The sequence below is a fragment of the Plectrocnemia conspersa genome, unplaced genomic scaffold, assembly GCF_051122295.1.
Source record: "Plectrocnemia conspersa isolate PC_06_02 unplaced genomic scaffold, ASM5112229v1 ptg000012l, whole genome shotgun sequence".
In the NCBI taxonomy this organism is placed as follows: domain Eukaryota; kingdom Metazoa; phylum Arthropoda; class Insecta; order Trichoptera; family Polycentropodidae; genus Plectrocnemia; species Plectrocnemia conspersa.
Genome location: NW_028277176.1, coordinates 1800146 through 1820083, shown reverse-complemented (window position 1 = coordinate 1820083; position 19938 = coordinate 1800146). Strand labels below are relative to the sequence as shown.

General features: G+C 31.4%; 1 protein-coding gene across 20 annotated transcripts in view; it reads left to right on the top strand.

The window, feature by feature from the left end:
• The window catches only part of LOC148227917 (uncharacterized), a 463346-nt gene that overhangs the window by 95855 nt on the left and 347553 nt on the right, over positions 1-19938 (top strand). For 4 of the 20 annotated variants that reach the window (XM_088200609.1, XM_088200597.1, XM_088200600.1 and 1 more), the window contains one exon: positions 730-836. The exons of 13 other annotated variants lie outside the window; for them this stretch is intronic. The gene's annotated coding sequence lies outside the window, so the exon portion shown is untranslated. The remainder of the gene's footprint in view (positions 1-729; positions 837-19938) is intronic. 3 more of the 20 variants (XM_088200608.1, XM_088200601.1, XM_088200594.1) reach the window with 1 other exon arrangement.

Genomic DNA, 19938 nt, shown 5'->3' with positions numbered 1-19938 from the left:
ATAATTCAGTTTAATTCTAAAAAAAAATCTTTGCATTTTGTTAAATGATAATTTTATTTTTGATTTAACAACAAAAATTCTGATGTTTGTAATTCGAAATATGAGGATTCTTTGTATTTTTGATGCATGTACATATAAAGAAATATTTGTTTTGAAAAATATTTTGTGATAATTGTCAATGAATAAAGTATTATTCTATCTGAGCATTTTAACGATTAAAAAATCTATACATAACCACAGTGATTTTAAAATAATGTATTATTTGTGTGTGACTTGGGGGTGACGTTTAAGCAAGAACGTATATTTTGTATTCCATCGTCTAAATTTGCGATAAGGCGTCGAGGATGCTCGGCTTCCTTATGCGGAGCGCGTGTCACTTCAATAATTTATTGGCGATTCGCGTTCTGTACAATACGCTAGTTCGTAGCGTCCTCGAATATAGATGTATTCTAAATTATCTCTACAAGACAGAGTACGTGTCATCTCTGTATTTGTATCCTAGTGTATTTTTGCTATGAGCGTTGGGATACAAATTAATTGAATTTTAGATTTCAATTACATCGCTTGATAATGGCATCTACATTTCTTTATATATGTGGTAATAAAATATACTTTTTCCGGCGTCTATTTGGCTAAGTCACATCCCTTCGACCTATTATAAAACTAGTATATAAAGTATTGTGTTTACGTATTATATATATTAATATGTTATTATTTGTTTCTTTACAGGTAAGGATCATTTTTACCTTCAAATGCTTCGTATCTGGGTTTGATCAACTCTTAATCAACAGCTATGATAGGTGTTTTCTCAGATATACACATCGCTGCGACTTTAGGTATTTATATCATAACAAACAATATAGATATTCCTAACAAATTTGAATAAGTAGTAATTTCATTTCTCGTATAAATATTTATTTTATTTATTTTATTTTATTAATTTATTTAGCTAAATAGCTAATCTTTACATCTAACAAATTTAGTAAACATATATAAAAATATATAAAAAATACATAACAGAAAGAAAAAATAAAAATATACAATAATAAAGTCTTAATATTATAATTTATTTCTATATGTACGAAGGTGTTTTTTTATTCCATTTATGAAACCCGTTATATTTTTGCTGTTTCGGATTTCTCTTGGAAGACTATTATATAAATCAAAACCTCCGTACATAATTCCCCTAGCCGTACTCGTTTTCTTATACTTAATTATCTTTAAATTTTCTTTATTTCTAGTATTATATTTATGTACATCTTTATTTCTTATAAAATACTTATTAAAATATTTTGGTAACATATTATTTTCTAACTTATATATAAATACTAAAACATTCATACTCAATATTTCTTGAACATTCAACCATTCTAATCTATCAATCATACTTCAATTAGTTAATCTATTTTTATTTAAGATTACTCTCATTGCCCTATTTTGTAATTTTTGCAACATTTGTTTATCTAATTTATTTAACATATTTAATAGTGTTGCACAATAATTAAAATGGGGCAATATTATACTGTTGTAAATTTTTTTTTTTTTTTGTATTTATACTTAATAAATTTCTTAATCTAGATAATAAACCTATTTTTCTACTAATTTTTTTTAATATGTAATTACAATGTTCTTTAAAATTTAATTTTGTATCAACAATTACTCCTAAATATTTTATATTATCCACTATTTCTATACTAGAGTTATTTATTACTATTTTGGTACTATCATCTAACACATTTTTATAATTAATAAACATACATTTAGTTTTATTCTCATTTAATTTAAGTACATTATTCTTTTACCATATTTCTAATATACTTAATTCATTATTTAAATTATTTACAATTTCTTTAATGTTATCACCTATGCAATACATTAATGTGTCATCCGCAAATAGATGAATTTTACATTTTTTCACGTTATTAACTATATCATTAATATACAATGGTCCCAATTCAGACCTTTGTGGTACTCCATAAGACACTAATTTCTCTTCAGAATATACATTATTTATTTTAACTTTTTGTTTTCTTTTATATAAGTAATTATTAAACCATTTTAAAACTATATCACTTATACCTATACTCTCCAATTTCTTTAACATTATTTTTCTGTCTATTGTTTCGATATACACAATAATTTTATTTTTTACTATTCAGTCATTTGTATTTAATAAATATATAATACATAAATAGCTGTAGGACGATACTCTGTACCTAATTTTGGTTTTGATTATAATATAATAAATACATAGTTTTATTAATCTTGGATTAAGTATAGTTTTACAGCTTTTATTATATGATAGTCTCTATATGCAGATAAATTCTATAATAAATTTTGAATTAAACAACCAAATTGGTTATGAAATCTGCGCGATTATACACATTACTACTTTTATCATTTGGTGTAAAAATATATCGTTTTTACATTGTAAATACGTATTGCATTTCTAATTTGCTTTTTCAATAATCTTTTTTTTATTCAATAAATATTTTAGCAGTGTAAAAGTTTCAGTGTTAAATTATTATGACATGACTTTATTTATACAATCATAAGATTGTCTTGTAATTTTACCTGGATATTTAAATACTTCATGTAATGGATATCTTCTTATCAAGTTAACGAGTATGGAAATCTGTTCAAGTGATTCAAATATATATAGATTTGAACTTCTATTGAACGATGCAATACTGCAGTTAAAAGGCAATCTAGAGACTTAAGTAATAAGCCAATATGCAAACATCCGTCGATTTTACTAGGATAGACATTTCGCCTAAGAGCAAAGGCATTTAACTTGAAGTTTAGAAATCACAAGAAACTGAATTAACCCGTTACTGCCATTTTCGATAAGAGTAAGAACCCGATTCGTCACTTTCTTTACCGAGACATGTGTGGCACACATAGCAGGTGCACTTATTCACATGTCGATTCATCTTTTGCATTCATACTCTGTAATGATACAGTATTTCGGATGAGTGGAATGGCGTTGGCCATTCAATTTCACGGACAAACATAATATCGAAAACGTTATTTACCGAACCACTTGGGGGTGAAACGAAAATAGCACGCGAAAAACCGATCTTGCTGTGGTGCAATGCTGGAAATCGCATTTCAACACAGGCTCAACTGAATGGGATTACGATTCTATCTATTTTATTAACTTGTAGACGAGAAATCATATTTAAAGACTTAAAGTCTAGACGCAGGTATGCTATAAAATTTAATCTATATTATAATTCTTGAAGTTGCTTTTTGGTTTATTTTACAAAAATCTTTTGATATTATTATATACTTATAGGACTTTCTGGGGCAATTTTTTGGTTTAGTCTAATGTTTAAGAACAATAATGTAAATAGGTATTTGTCACTTCATTTGTATTATTAATTTCAATGCGAAATTTAATAGTATGGCACAATAGAGCGAACTTAAAGTGAAATAATATATCACCATGAGATAAATTGTGAAATAAAATAATCAATTTGTGGCGAAGCTTGTATGTTTATAAATGAGTATTATTTTCATTATTCTTTATACTTGTATCCTTTGGATTACTATTACAAACAATATTTTGAGATGTAACCTACATCCGAAAATGGCCCGACAAATTAAGCCCTTTCTTTTTGTATAAAATCAGACATATGCGAAAAAATTGATTTCTTTCCGGTCCCCTATTAAACTATATACATATGCAGGTTGCTAATTAGAGCCCCTGCTCCAAGATTAATTTCGTGTATGCAATCAACTTAATAGGATTTGCCGCGGTATCCAGAGTTACGACCCCAGGGTTTAAGGCTCATCAATATAATCTTATCGCATAGTTTCTAGTCAGCCGCCTTATCAAATATTGACCCGAGACTTGAACCGCGCGGTTAAAACTGCTACGAGATTGCATTCGATTCAGCTTAGCGACACGCTGATATTTAACCGTAGAAACAAGTACCTAGTCGAGGAGAGGAGACTTCAGTCGTCACGTTTCACGGGAGCCTCGGGGCAAAACACCCTGTTGACACATTCTAAGGGCCTGCTCTGAAACTGTTGCCCCCGAGATCGAAGCCGAGACGTTGAATATTTAAAATTCGCCTTTTATCCTCTCTACAATAGGGGTAGTACTTTCGCAGGGCAAACTCGGCGAATTCTTACGAGGCAGATTAAAATTTGGGTAATTAATGAGTTGAAAATTTGCGCTCCGAGAACTGGGTCATTTTGCATACTGTAATTAAAATTATATGTTTATTTTTAGAAAATAGAATTGCCGGTGCAAAATGGAAACGTTGGTTTAAGATTGATGAAAGTTGCTCGAGGCGAATATAAATATACAAAATCTTAAAAGCAGCAAGTTAAAAAAATAATAGGTGACAAAAATGAAATGTGTATCTGAGATTTAAAAAAAATCAGTAAAAACATTTGAGATTACTTTTTATAGAATTCTACACTAAATGTATTTAAATTACTAATTACTTAAAAAATATATTAATTAGTCTTTTGTAGAACGATGTGTCGGTAGTGTTTATTTTTAACACAAGTCATAAGTTGTATTCTGAAATACTTTGAATCACGTTTACATGAAGTTGAATAGATACTCTTTCTCTGTTTATTTCCTACGGTCATCGAGCTGGATCATTATTTACGCGAAGAGGGAGGCGGCTGCTTCCCTGTCCATTTTTGGCCGGCGACTATACTTTGTTTGGGTCCAAGTTATTGGAGCGTGCCTCGAACGGAAGATGTTGATTTGGCGCTCTCTGTTTTTTAACATATGGCCAGCCCAAAGGAAGCTTAGGGCTCGCCCACTTTTTGCTGCCACGACCAATTATGATGATTGGAATGTAATTGGATTAGCCTTTCTTACTAGACTTTTGTTTAATAAAATCTGATTTTGTCATCTGGAAAAGTTTGAAACGGTTGTTAAATATTTTTAACAAGTGAGGCGACAATCTCGCATTCTATTGACTGTGTTTTTTATATTATAACAATAATGGCTATTGGGATTCTTTACAGAATAAAAATCATTTGAAATTTATGGCTATAGTATTTGACAACTCCTCAATCAGTTTTTAACAGTCTGTCTGTCGGATAGTATTGATTTTTTTCATCATGAACGTATTGTATATAAATATATTTAATTTTCTCTAAATGTATATTTTATTTATTGTTTTGTTATGTACAGGGTGCATTGCCATAAAGCTGTTATGATTTGCAAATGTATTTCAATAATTAAATACTAAAAGTACCGGAAGAGATTTTGTTTCTCACGCTCAGTGCGTCAATTTTAATAAAAGTTGTTTTGTATGTTTAATAGATTTGCTGGTGGTTGTTGTGAATATCAAAATTGCTAAGAAACAATGTTAGCAACCAACCTTCATAACCATAACTACAAGACCTCTGAGGATCATCCACTGGACATCATCCCTTCGCCAGCTTCTCCACCACCGCTCGGTGATTAACGATACTCGTGTACCATAGTTTATTGCAACATATGTAATAATAACTAAAAAATTATTACTACTTTCTAACGGTGTCTTTCTGGTTGCGAAGTCGCACCCCTTAGGGTAAGAAACACTTAAACAGTTGTTAAACTGTTTAAGTGTTATTGTATTTTTCATCCAATTTTAGAATTAACTTGTCCCATTTGACTACTTCTAGTCATATTGTTTTTTAACAGGCATTTAAAGCTGACGGTTTATTTTCGTTCAGTGCGTTTGCAAATAAAGCGTTTAAAATTGTAGTTTTTCGAATTTTTTATTACTTTAGGAGACAAATTATCATAGAATTTATTTAATATATCTTTATATGTCCGCTTTAGTATGTCTTGAACGTTGCACTTACTCCTTGGTTTAACGGTTGGATTAATGAAGTTGAAACGGGTGGTAATAAAACAATTTCAGCATTTGGATACTGTATAATTTGAGGATGACCTGGTACATTATCCAAAGGTTAAGGAATGCTGAATGAGGGATTTTTATTTTTCAAATAACATTTGACATGACTCCTCTAAACAGGCAAACAATTTTAAACAATGTGTGAAAGTAGGGGTTCTTTCTTAAATCCATTCTTAGCAAGTGTAACTGCATCTCATACATAAATGCTAAAAAAAATCTTTTTACATCTTCATGTTTCAAGTCAATTCTTTTGTATAATTCTGGGTATTTCTGAGTATTTATTATAGTATCTATAAATATCGCTCGCAATGACCTAGTTCTAAAGAAAGAAGCTTTAAACAAAATAGTACACCGAACCGTTCCAACACCAGCGCGTGCTGGCATTTCAACTTATCAGCTGGTGCCCGGGGTCTTTATTAACTAAACGCGTTGCATTTAAACTGGTGCATTTGGTACATTTGGTGCAACATCGGTACACCACAACCGGGTCAACGAGATGTGTTCGAGAATTCTAGTTATTCCGGTTTACGACATCTAACTGGATGCGCCGGTCCTTTTCTGAATCATCCCATGATCATGTGAATGAAAGTGGCGCTTCACTGCATTTATGTCTTGTTTATCTACTGCTACATTGTAATGTTGTAGAGAGATGCAATTAATTTTCAATCAGATGATTTATTTACCGGCTTTGTATGCTTGAACTTCTCTTTACAATATTAGGACGTAATTGATAGGATCATTAATATAAATCCTATTAGGCATCTCGGCGATCAGGTGCATTCTTGAATGAAAGTTGCGTTTGAATGCTTTTATGTCTTGTTTTATAGCCGTTTATCGACTGCTATATTGTAATGGTAATCTGAAACTGCTTCTATCAGTGGAATTGGCTGTTTGAGAGTCCAATAATGTATTGTTAATTAAGTACTTTTTATTTTCAATGAAACACGACTAGCAAATTCGACCTAGTATTAACTGAAGTTTCTCTTTATATTGCAGTACGGATACATTTATTGATAGTTTAGATTAGTTCTCAAATGTTTTTTTTCAAGAATTCATAGGCAATTTCTCAGTAAATTATTCCACACTTCTTTAACTTTAAAATAATACGAAACGAATCAGATTCATGAAGGATTTGATTTAGGTTATATTGGTAATAATAGGTTATAAAATATGTTACATAAAATAAACATAAAGCAAATAAAATTTATTTGACACGTTATAATTCACACTATTCTGTTAATGTAATTGTTTTTTTTATTACATCCGATTTCTACACATACATCCGCTAATCCAAACGAATCAGAATCGCACAACTTTTTTATTACTGCGATCGTAGTCTCTCGGGAAAGGCGTGACGACGTTTCAGCACGAAACATATAGTCACACACGACAGTGCGAGATTCCTAAATTCCCGATTCGAAAGCGTATCCGCGCGTAAAATTAACCAATAAAATTTTGCCGGGGAGGGGCATTCGATTTTTGCACTTCTGGAGCGGTTCTGCCAGCGGGGCGGAGTTCTATTTATTGGGCAATATCCGCAGAGGCGGATTCACAAATCTTGGCCGAAGAGGTTCTTATTGAACGGCGAAAATTGAAATTGGCCACCGAGAGTGGAGCTTACTGAAATATGCATGGGTGTAAACGTAAACGTTAACGTTAGAGTAAACTTTCGGAAGCTCCGCGGCGTAACAATGGGACAAACTATACCATACGATTCATTAGCTGCTTTTGTGACGACAATATAGTTTGAATTGTTTGTCAGTATTTAACATTTATCTAAAGCGAATTTATGGTTGGTACTCTAATATGCTTTGAAAATAACATATGAGTTGTATTTTGTATAACTAGCTTTCACTATAAAGCTGATCTTTAACTAATTTAATTTGAGAATAAATAAAAATTTTAACTGGGGGTTTCAATCCCTTGCACAATTTTTTTTAATTTAGAGATCATTCTAACGACTTTTTCGAACAAAAAAACCCCCGTCTCAGAAATACAAAAATTGCGTTAATAATTAATTGGATACAGTTATCGGACCACCTTCGACCTAATACGTTAATTACTCATAAGTACCGTTGAAAAACTACTTTTTGTTTAGAAAGGATGCGCGCTAGACAAAACGTTCTACCGTGCGCATAATACTAGTGTTCTTCTACCCTTTGGTTGCCGATCGCCGTAGTGGCTATGTGAACTATTACGCGTTTTTGTTTTAATGCATAAACATATTTTGTGTGTGTGTTTACAAAAAGCAATGCAATTGGCCTGCAAGCATGATCATCTGAGATTCGCCAGAGCTGTCTCGAACCAGCGTTATAAAATATACACTTAATTATACAAACTTATTGATTTTGCCGATTGTTTTGATGTCTACTTTGTTGCATTTTTCTTTTATATATAGAGCTTAATTTTTGTTAAAAGTCGATGTCTGATTAAATAATAATTAGTCAATTTTTTATTTTGTTATAATACTAGAAAATCTTTTTTATTTGTATTTTTATTATTGATTAAGATGAAAAATTTTTACTATAGAGTCGTATGTACGTATTTTATTTGTCGTATATACATTAGTTACTCTTTTTTAGGCTTAACCTTTTGAGTAGTGAGTTAATTTAGTAATATACACCTAGTAGCGAGTTCATTTTACGCATTTTTGCATAATTATTTCTGTCGTAAATTATAGAAAAAATCAGTGAATAACGTTTTATTGCTTTGATATCTTACTATTTTTACACTTTTATATTATTAAATTTAGTTTATTTATTTTGGCTTTTTTTTATTTTTTTTTATATCAATTTATTTTGTCCATGTTAATTTACTTCTTTATTTTCAATTTATTAGTATTATTTTTTAAATAATTTATAATTTACATTAATTCAAATAAAAAAAAAACATATAAATAGGATGTTTTTTATTTATTATTTCTACAGTTATAAATGTAAATATATTACTATCTAAGGTACCTTAAAACAGTGAAAGATTGATCACCGTACATGTACGGCGATACTCCTCAAAGGGTTAAATTGAGTTTCTAATTGTATATATAACTATTTATTATTTGAATAACTATTCGTTTATATTTGTAGTGAAATATTTTTTAATTTTTAGTTTCTGAAAATTCCAATTTCCGACCAAATGTAAAAACACAATGTTGTATTATTTGTAATAATGAATCTTTGTGTGCTACGACAACGCAGTTAGTAATTTTGTTTTAATTATGCTCTCTGTTTTGCAAAGTTGTCTTCTTATCTTGATGTTATTTATGCAATAGTCATAAAAAGTAATAGTAAAAAACAAAATCTTGAAAAAATAATTCTTTGTGTAATTGCCGAAATTGCATAATTACAGAGTTAATTTCTTAATTGCTGTTAGCGATTTCTTATTTTCATCAAAACAAGTTCGGTTTAACTTTGAATAGTAGTTTATTATGTTGATATTTTTGGAGCATACCGAGTTTTAGTATTTTCAGAAGCAGTAATAATTAAATAAATCTTATGTATATATTTCAAGTTAAAAAAGCTGAATACTTTATTAGTATTACTAATAAAAAATAGTTTTGGATTTTTTTTCTATTTATAGACTTGTGTGTATGAATCTGTATTTATTATTTTTTTTACAAACATTTCTATGTATTCGAATATTTAATCGTTTACTATTTGATATTTGAATCTTAACTTTTCCTTCAACTCCTTCAACTCATGAAATTTTACAATACTAAAGGCTCGGCCATACAGAAAGCGGTTTGTGTGGCCGAGCCTTTATACTAGACCCTAATTCGAATATTCAAAAATTCGAATATACAATATGTTCTCTCCCTCCCCAATGTACCACGTCAATTTCTCCCTATATATACCGTTGCATTATATGAAGCCCCGTTGCGGCCCTTTTTTTATTTCATGAAATTGATTTATCAACGAAAAAAAATACATTTTTTTTGCCGAAATTTCAGAAATTCCTCATATTTTCGAGTAATATTATGCAGCTGTAATTTTTTATTGGCTGGTCTTAAATTTTCTGTCTACAATTAATTAATTTATAATTTACGGTACAATTTATTGTAATTACAGTAAAAACGAATATTTTTTATAAATGAAAAAATACATCTAAATATAGTGTGTTATGAAATTACTGATCTAATTTTTTTTCAAAATTGAAATTGTTTCCGCATTAAAAGCCTAGAATAAAAGTACCAAAATTAGTTGTCCTAAACGAAAAGCTAAACACAATAGTACAGCTATGCATCTACTCGCCATAAACAAGTATCACGGTAAAATAATTGAGTTGTACATTAACAAAAAGCGGTTAGTCCGTATATCTTCACTGAGCAGGCACCGAGCCCATTTTTGCCGACGTGTTTCATTCATAGTATATAAGATAGTAGTACTTAACTATCTGACTCTTTCCTTTCCTTGGTGGTATATAAGCCAGATCTCTACCAAACAATTTCACTCCAATTTGAATTTAATCAAACTTGCGCCAGATAGAGTTATATCAAATCGCTTAATCTGGCCCTCTCACTTCGATTTTCCGATCTACTTCAACCAAGCAGTCATTGTGAATCTCCAAGAGTTTGATATGAACAATTCAGCATTTCGGCTACAACAATAAAGCCACTATATGTATATGTATTAATATTATACTTACCATTATTGCACAAATTATATGACTTTTTAACTTTGAGTTAATCCAATAAATTGAATATTATTTTATCATTTATTTCTGACATATAAAATGTAAATGATAACCATTGTTATACAATCCTTAAAAATGAGAAGAAAAGTCAAAAATATATTTATTTTAATCAAAATTTTCCATTGAGTCAAAGCGATGTTTATGAGTATTCAGCAACAATAATGATGTATACACTCGTAAAAAATATATGAAAATATGATTTTGTGCTGCGAGAATAACGGCTCATATACATGCAGATAGTGTTTTATCATCACAGATGTGCAAATTTTCTTATGTATATTACATTCAATTCGGACGCTCCAAAGATGTGAAATGATTTCTCGAATTACCATTTTGAATGAAAATGTAGTACCTATTGTATGTATGTATGAATAATAATACGTATATATGTACTATATGCAAGTTAAAGAATATTACTGAAATATAGAATCTGTAAAAAAAAACATTATATTTCTTGTAAATTCATGTTGCTTTAAAAATTTGCTGATATTTTTTAATGCAAATTTCTAAATGGATCATATTGTATAATATGATTAATTTAAAGTGTTTCTACAGAAAGCTTGAATGTAAAACCGCTATGTAGTTACGGCACATTTTATTTGTTTGTTCCTAGAGACTGAGAGAGAAAACCACATAAAGCGGTAGATACTAATTGTGTATTGTAGTTTAACGTAATGAATTTACTTTTAGTTGTTTATTGCTATTATTAAATAAATAAACGTTTGGTTTGAGTATAGTGTTAAAGTTTAAAAGCTTAATTAAATATTTTTTCATAAAAAACTTCATTTAATTTAACTTAAATAGTTGCAGTTGAGTTCGTGTCGTTTTTCACACTTGAGTCGCGTTTAACTGCCGGTATATTTTACAATAATGGAACACAAATATAAATTATAGTGTTTAATGTTACTAGGATAGCGTAGCAGGAAATAATATATAGTTTTCCATATGGAAACATTACTCCTCTTAAGCGACGATTCCCTTCGCAGATAACCCTGAATAAGTGGCGAAGAAGCTAAAATATTTTTTTGTCCTTCAGGGCGCAAACATAAATTAACAGCGATAACGCTGTGCTGTATTCTTGTGTAAAAAAATATTTAAGAAAGACTTGAGAATACTGTTGTCTTTGCTTTGTTGCAGTTATTTTTTCAATAATTGAAATTTGACCTCAAGTCGCAGTGCGCGAAGTGAGTCATCGCTTATTGAGTGTGATTTAATTGAAAACAATTTTCAATGTCGACGGAACGAGGACGCCAGCAGTCGCCAACCTTTGTGGGTGTTGGAATTCAATATTGTAAAAAAATGGAAAAACCATATATGTAGTTCTTTCATATGTTAGAGAATATACAATATTTTAAAATTAGTTAATTTTGTAGAAATAACGTTACCAGCAGCAGCCGATATAATTACTGGAAACCGTATCTCGAGTTTCTTACCGTCTCTCTCTTTCGCTCTCGGCACTTTTCGTCGCTTTAATTACTGAAAACACTCCAGGACCCGCGGCTCCAAGGGATGCGACCCTCGGGTCCCTATATGGGTGGCGCAAAAGTGGTTCGTAATTAAAACATCGCTTTAAAATGTACCCATCTGAATATAATGCGCGCCGCGCTGTCGGATAATTGACCTATTGTCTTTTTTTACCGACTTACATAAATGAATCCCACCAAATATGTATAGGTCAAGGATGGTGTTTTTACGCTAACGCAATCGATCTTAATTGTATGATATTATAGTCGCCGTACTGTAGAATAAATATATCTCTCTAAAAGTTTTTATTCTGATCCTTCAATGATCAAAAAATACGGTGAATAATTTTATTACGAACAAAGTAATAAGCTTAGATCAAATTTTAATTAATCTCATTCAAAGTACTCTCCTTGGCTAGCAATGCACTTATACCAATGTTGATTCTATGATTAGAAACAGTTTTACGCAATATTTTTGTTCTGTTTTCGAGGAATCTTTTTCGCCTTCTGCTCAGTCGCTTGATTCTTCATGTTCTTGGTCTTCAGTACTGACCATCAAAGAAACTGAGCACTCAGATCTTAAATACGGATTTAATAAATTAAAGACAGGGCGTTCTTCTGGACCTGATTTAATTCCCGATTTTATTTTGAAGGGTTGCGAAGTCAGTTTCGCTGCTCCTCTAAAATGTATTTATGATCTGATTCTCAAAACATCATCATTTCCTGATCTATGGAAATGCACAAAAGTCACCTCTATTCATAAAAAGGGTGACAAATTATATATGAAGAATTATATACCAGTTGCAGTGTTGTCAGCTCCTGTTAAATTATTTGAAATAATTATTCATAAATATCTCTATAATCACTTTCGGCAAGTTTTGTTAGACCATCAGCACGGGTTTCGTCCTGCCCGTTCCACTGTTACTAACCTTCTGTCGTTCACCAAAACGGTGACAACTTCTCTCGATGCGGGAATACAAGTAGACGTCGTGTATACAGATTTTGAGAAAGCCTTTGACAAAGTTTGTCATAGGTTATTATTAAAAAAATTGTCGAACCTCTGCTCAGATAATTTAACTCGGTTAATCTTTATTTAGTTATTTAAGCAATCGTAGACAGTTTGTAACCTATAGTGGACGATTGTCAAAAGAATATTTTACCCCTTCGGGGGTTCCTCAAGGATCCAATCTGGGACCTCTGCTTTTTGTGTTATTTATTAATGACATAAATACAGCAATTAAAAATTCAAGTTTTCTTCTGTACGCAGATGATTTAAAATTATATAAATGCATTCGATCTGTTGTGGACTCCTTCTCTCTACAAAGTAATTTAGACTCTCTGTGGAGATGGGCTTCCATTAACCGTCTACCATTTAGTGTCGGAAAGTGCCATACTGTTTTATTTTCTCGATCCCGTTCGCCATCAGCTTATTTCTACCATCTCGGTGGTAACATTTTGACTAGAGAAACTTCCACTAAAGATCTCGGAATCACTTTCGAGAGCAAATGGAGGTTCTCTCTACTACACATACACGACGTCTGTGATAAATCTTCCAAGATGCTCGGCTTTGTTATGAGGAATGCCTTTCACTTTGACGATCCGTCAGTTATTCGCATCCTCTATGACACTGTAGTTCGTAGCATTCTTGAATCAAGATCTATAATTTGGAATCCCCGAATAGCCAAATATTCCCTTTTAGTGGAAAAAATTCAAAAAAGGTATTTAAGATACCTTTACAAAAGGACATTTGGTTATTATCCGTACTTATATCCCAGCGCCTTTCTTTTAGGAGCGTTGGGATATGATTCGCTGAGTTCTCGCAGAAAGCTGTATGTCGCTAAGCATTTTTTCAAATTACTAAAAGGTGCTGTCGACAATCCAGCTATTCTAGAAGAATTCCAGTTTTGGGTTCCGGAACATTTTCGAGAATCACGATCGAGACCTCTTTTGATGGCCGTTAGGGCTAGGACATCCGCACTTGCTGACTCGCCTATAGCTGTGGCCATCCGGCTCCTTAATACGCTGGCATTACATATTGACTTATTTAATGTTAGCTACGAGGATCTGATCCAGTTTGTATTATTTTATTTTGATATTTTATAATTTTTTTGTTATGTTGAAGTATTTTTATATTTATGTATATATACGGTTTTTTATGTTTTATAAATTTAAAATTTGGTTTCGACCATCGTGGCGCATTGGGGTAACCTGTTAGGCCACGATAGTCTTAATTTAATCTAAAAAATAAATAAAAATAAATTTCTGGAAGGGCCTTAAGTTACTTTGTCGTGACCTCCCTCAATGTCGGGAATGGTGGCAAAACGTTTTACTTTTAGCACGGTTTTTATTTTTGGGAAGAGCCAGAAATCGCATTGATGAAGACAATTAGACGAAGACAGACAGAACCTTTTTTTTGGCCAAAAAATCGCGGCGCGTTATCGTGATGAAGGAGAAACCCATTGGCCCATTTTTCTGATCTCTTTCTCCATCGCTTCGCAAAACGTTGCAGTACTCCCTTGTTATATTCAGAATTAATTTTTTGATAGTTTTTGCCGGAGGCGTCCGGCCAAAGACAATAGCTTCGAAAGAACGGCCAAGTGTGCTGTTCTCTGTACTCTGGTCGACAACCTACGATGAATTATCTGGCGTGGCTCACAACTGTTGCTATTCCAAGCGCCTGGTAACGGAAGGAGTTTTGTAACGTGTGATCTAACAATGATGCATATACAGTATATCGTCACGATTTCTCTCTTTAAAATTGTTTCAATGAACATCGTTTTGTCCTTAGCACTTTTGGGTGGCAAAGGGGGTGGAAAACATATCATATGTATGAAATACATGTGGTTATACATATTTTTATTATTATGTTACTGATCCTAAAATAAATTGTGTCGTCTAAGCAAACATTGAATTTCCCTTCATAGGTCAAAAGTTTTTTTGTACACTCAATCGACCTTTGTAGTTTAATATTTTGATGTTATGTAGTAGCTACTGATCCTCTGATAATAAAGATAGCTGGTAAACGAAACTCCCTAGGCGACGCTTTGTCTTACCATCAATTTGCGATGAGACAATTTTTTTATCTTTCTCTTTTGAAGATATAGATTTCAATTCGACCTTACGCCAATACGAGTCAAAGGAAAGGCGGCGCAAAATATTTTTTCTTTATCACTATTCGGAGACGAGCTCGCTAAAGTTCATGGCGGTACTTAAATTTTATTACTTCGCTCTTTTTTCGTCTGAGATGGCTTCGTTTATTAAAAGAAACTTGATTTTCAAAGAAAGGAAATATATTATTAAATCGTTTCGCTATTAGTAGTATTTTCATAGTTTCTTAGATTCTCTGCTAGACAGAATTTCCAGACTGAATGTTTGAGAACAAACGACAGAGCATCGCCCCCGGGGACAGCAAACTTGCTGCGAAGTTTTTTAAAGTTGATAAACGCCGCCAGGGGTTTTCTTTCAGGATGTGCTTAAAAAAAGAAACACCCATTTGGCGACACGTAGAGCCGAGAGGAAATGTCTACAAACCTTTTCCCATGGCATGGAAAATCGCAGCAATACTAAAGCCGCGTCCTCTTTAGAAACAACTACACGTGTCGTGAATATTTTGCACAACCTACATACATATGTACGTATGAAGGTAGTTTAAAAATTGATTTTCGGCAGCGAGAATATTGTGTGTGTAGGAATTTCGAAGTGGGTTTTATCCGAATTTACATAAAGCTAATTCGCCCGAATCCTCTCCTTTCCCCCTACGTATCCTTGAAGATTTCTTGAAAACTTTTCAGTCGCACGGGCCAAATCCACTTTCGTACAATCCAAACGTACCGGAAAAATCAGATCGTGTGCAAATTTAATTAAGTCAATTCTCGCTATCTTGCGTAACTTTTTTGTATTAAAATAATATATTTTTTGAAAGCGATATCCGAAAAAATATATAATAGGGTTTGTATTGAGGTAGGCGTTTAACTTTAAAATAAATATCATATTAAAGTCATATTTTAATAATAGTACAATAACACTTCTCCATTAAAATAGAAAATAAGGTTGTGCTAATAAATTTGTTCTTTGAAAAATTCAACTTTAACAGTAACACATTTTTAATTCATAACTAATAAAGTCTTGATATTTTTTTCATGAATATACATAGAATGGCATATTTTTTATTATCTGTAATGGTTAAGAATCTTAGGAAGTAATATTTATATGATTGTGGGGACCGATTTATTTGGCCACGTGCAAAGTGGCTGGCTACACTGACGTAGCGAAGACGAGAGCAACACATTTTTTACTTGTTTTTTTAAATAAATAGACGCTATCCTACTGCTCTTAGCAAAAATACATTAAGTTAAAATAGGGATACGACATGTACTCCTTTTTGTAAGGATATCTCATTTTTTTTATATTTCAGATAATATTCATGTTATGTTTGAATTGCTCTAAAGTTTAAAATTAATTTGCCGATTTTTAAACTAAGCTTATACCAGTATTTATTTGCGTTTTTATTCCTATTTATAATGATACTAGTTAAAGGTATGTAGCTGTATACAAAACTTAATTACTGCAAAAATAGATTTTTTAAACTTACTCGAAAATGCACATTATGCGGTGACTGGCAGATCTTACAAAGATCTCTTTGTGTGCACACACAAAAACTCGTATTATGAAAGCGAGTTTACGAAGTTGTTAGTTTGTAGTATCGCGTTTCTTATTTATTTTTAAAAGCAACACACATCACATTTTTACATAATAACAGTTGATATTTCGGCCGTAAATTTTGTGCAATAAATTAATTATAAGTTGTTTCAAAACTCGAGTTAGTTATTGGTGATTAGAAGGTGACAAAATGGTTAGAGCAGTTCTGACGATTGAAATAAAAAGACTGAGTATGCGAAGCTATACTGTCTGGCCTGTGTCGATTTGGCGTAAGCTGATAAAAAAAACTGGTAGCGAGCTCAAGTTTTACATGGGAAGTAAAAAGTTATTTTATTGTGCCTACATTTTAGTTTAAATATTGTCGAAGAGATAGGAATAAATCAGAAAATTGAAAAAAAATAATGTTAGATCGTTTGATTTTATGGGCCTTTTATTTTGTAATTTTATTTTAGTACAGTAGGTACATTGCGTTTAAATGTATGCGTAAAACCGATATAGAAAAAACTCTGTGCATTAAGAAACAAATTATAATATTAAAGTATTTTTTTATACTATATTTGTTTAGTATATAAAAAATAGTCATATTAGCTAAATACATTTATGAAATAAATAAATGACTACGTATATATTTTATATATAAATATTTACAGCAAAAATGTATATTATGAAAGTATATTTAATACGTAATACCTTCAAGATACAGATTTAATCTTAATAATAAAATATTCAAGGCCGCTTCAAAATATTCTGTGTTTTTAAATACTATCATGTGTATATACGAGTATGTATTTTGTGTCATATAAATACATATACACATAATGTAAATTAGCTTTTTTAGTTAGTTCCTCACCGAAACGCCAAACGAAAACATCAAAGAGATCATCCCGTCTCAGCTGTCTAAGTAAACGACGGATTTAACTTCTCAAATTAAATTCTGAAAAGATCCGTTTCATAATCGCTTATATTGTGTTACGTTTCTTCTGTTCCGTTCAGAATTTAATTCTATTTAATCTCAACAGTAATGGCATCTTGTTGAATTATGTATTTGAAGAATTCGGACGGTGGGAACCACATTATTAAAATACATCACAAACATTCCATTTTTAATATAATATATACAAATAAATTGAGTATTTCATATTAAAAATTACCCAGCGGAGCAATTACGTTTCTACGTGTTTGCACGAGCCCTTAGAATTATCCAGGCTTTTGTTCCGGGTTTTGGGGAATCCATTAAAGGCCACTTTAACGGTCTTGTTTCGCGTTTGACCTTGCTGAGGCTATGTCACTACTTTCTAACGTGAATCCTATTCCGTAATGCGGGACACGTGACCGTGAAACTTTTCCACGTGTCACCACGTACATCCCTCGCTTTTCACACGACCACCCAAATCGCTAATACAAACTTATAATGGCATGTTAGAGCCTAGAACCTTTTAAATAGGATCAAAGACCCTCGATTAAATTGTAATATATTAAATAACTTCTATCTCGATTTACCTTGATAGTTGACATCAAAATAAAAGTTTAAGGCTAAGCCCCTCGCGACATTTGCAAAAAATCGAATTCATTATTTATAAGCAATATAGACATGTATTTTCTTACAAGCATAATTCCGAGTGTTGCACTAGTGTGTTTTTGTAAAGGATTTCAGATATGTTGAGGTGAATTTATGAGCGATGCATAATTGGTGTTCTGGCGTGTCAAGTTTTCCAACGCGTGCATCATGCGTTGCAATGTAAACTTTTATTTAATCAAATACAATTGTTTAATAATTCTATTTAAAGACAAATTCGATCGTTCTTCACAAAATTTTGTGGGCTCATTGGCTTGGATTCTTTAATTTTAATTCTTCAATGTATTTATTTTTTAATTTGCATAACATATTTTTTATTACAAAGAAATTGCTCTTTCCAGCATCACTTGTATTATGAGATTCAATATTCTAATGAGCATTTCACAATATATATTATTTTGATACGACCCTACTCTGCTCGTTCTTATCTGCACTGAAATTTTTGATATTTATTGTGAAGCGAATATAAAACCGAATCGGCCCGTTTCACTGGGACCTTTCAGCGAACTTTCCAAAGGGTTCAAAATATCACACAGGCCCACCAAAGAGGTAGGCCTCCCCTGTCGCCGGGGGAATAAAAGGAATTTTATGGATTAGAAACAAAGATGGCATCCCCTTGTTTCATAACAAATAGGCCACTCGGGCCTCGGTCAAACAATGACTCCGGACATAAAATAGTTTTGTATTAGAAGAAAACGTAGTTATCGTCCGAATCGTATTTATTTATATTATTATATATATAATACTATAGTATATAACGGAAAATAAGGGGATAAAATTTTATTGTAGTCCCATACAAGTCGCCTGCAGATTCTTGCCAGTGTTGTTTAACACCGTGGACAATGTGTGTGTATATGTGTATTTTTTATGACTGGGGTCGACAAAGCAAGGGTGGAATATTTTTGAAATTATAAAAAGAAACTTGTGTTGTGTTAAAAGTGTTTTATGAAAGTTTTTTTATATTTTATTTGTTTTTTAATAAAAATATCAAAATAAATGTCATGAAATTTTAATGTAAAAAATGTATTATTTACTAGATTTGTATTCTTATCAAATGATTATTTATTGTAAAGTAAGATCAACCTGTTTTTAACCTTTATTTTTAAGTTAGTGTTTTATTTTATTTTTAATACATTGTGTAATTTATTTATTAATACTATGGTATATTTGTTATTGAAATTATGTAAAAATACAGTATTTAAAAAAAAAACTAGGGTTCTCAATCGAATATTAGAATAATTGATTCAATATTCGTTACATGAAATTAGAAAAAATCTTAGAATGAAAGAATCTGTATACTTGAGTAACATATGTAGTCATTTTTTCTCTCAATATACCCAAGTGACTAGTGCCGCTCTAAAATCCATAGTATTTTATGTTCCTTTATTTTGTTTCCAAATGCGAGACAATGTTTTTACGCCTTCTAGAAACATTTGTGAATAGTATCTTTATCGGCCGTATCTATTATGACCGAAATTCGCAGAATTTGCACGTAACATAATGTTGGAAAGGCCCATCTTTAATTATCGTTTAACTCTTTTTATATTTTTTTGTGAAGTTCGTGCTTCGTTTTTGTATTTATTGTTTCAAGCGCAGAGATTTTATCAGTTCAATAATTCGATAGTGTTTAATTTTTTTTAATTTTTTTTTTATTTATATGCAAATTCTCACAAAA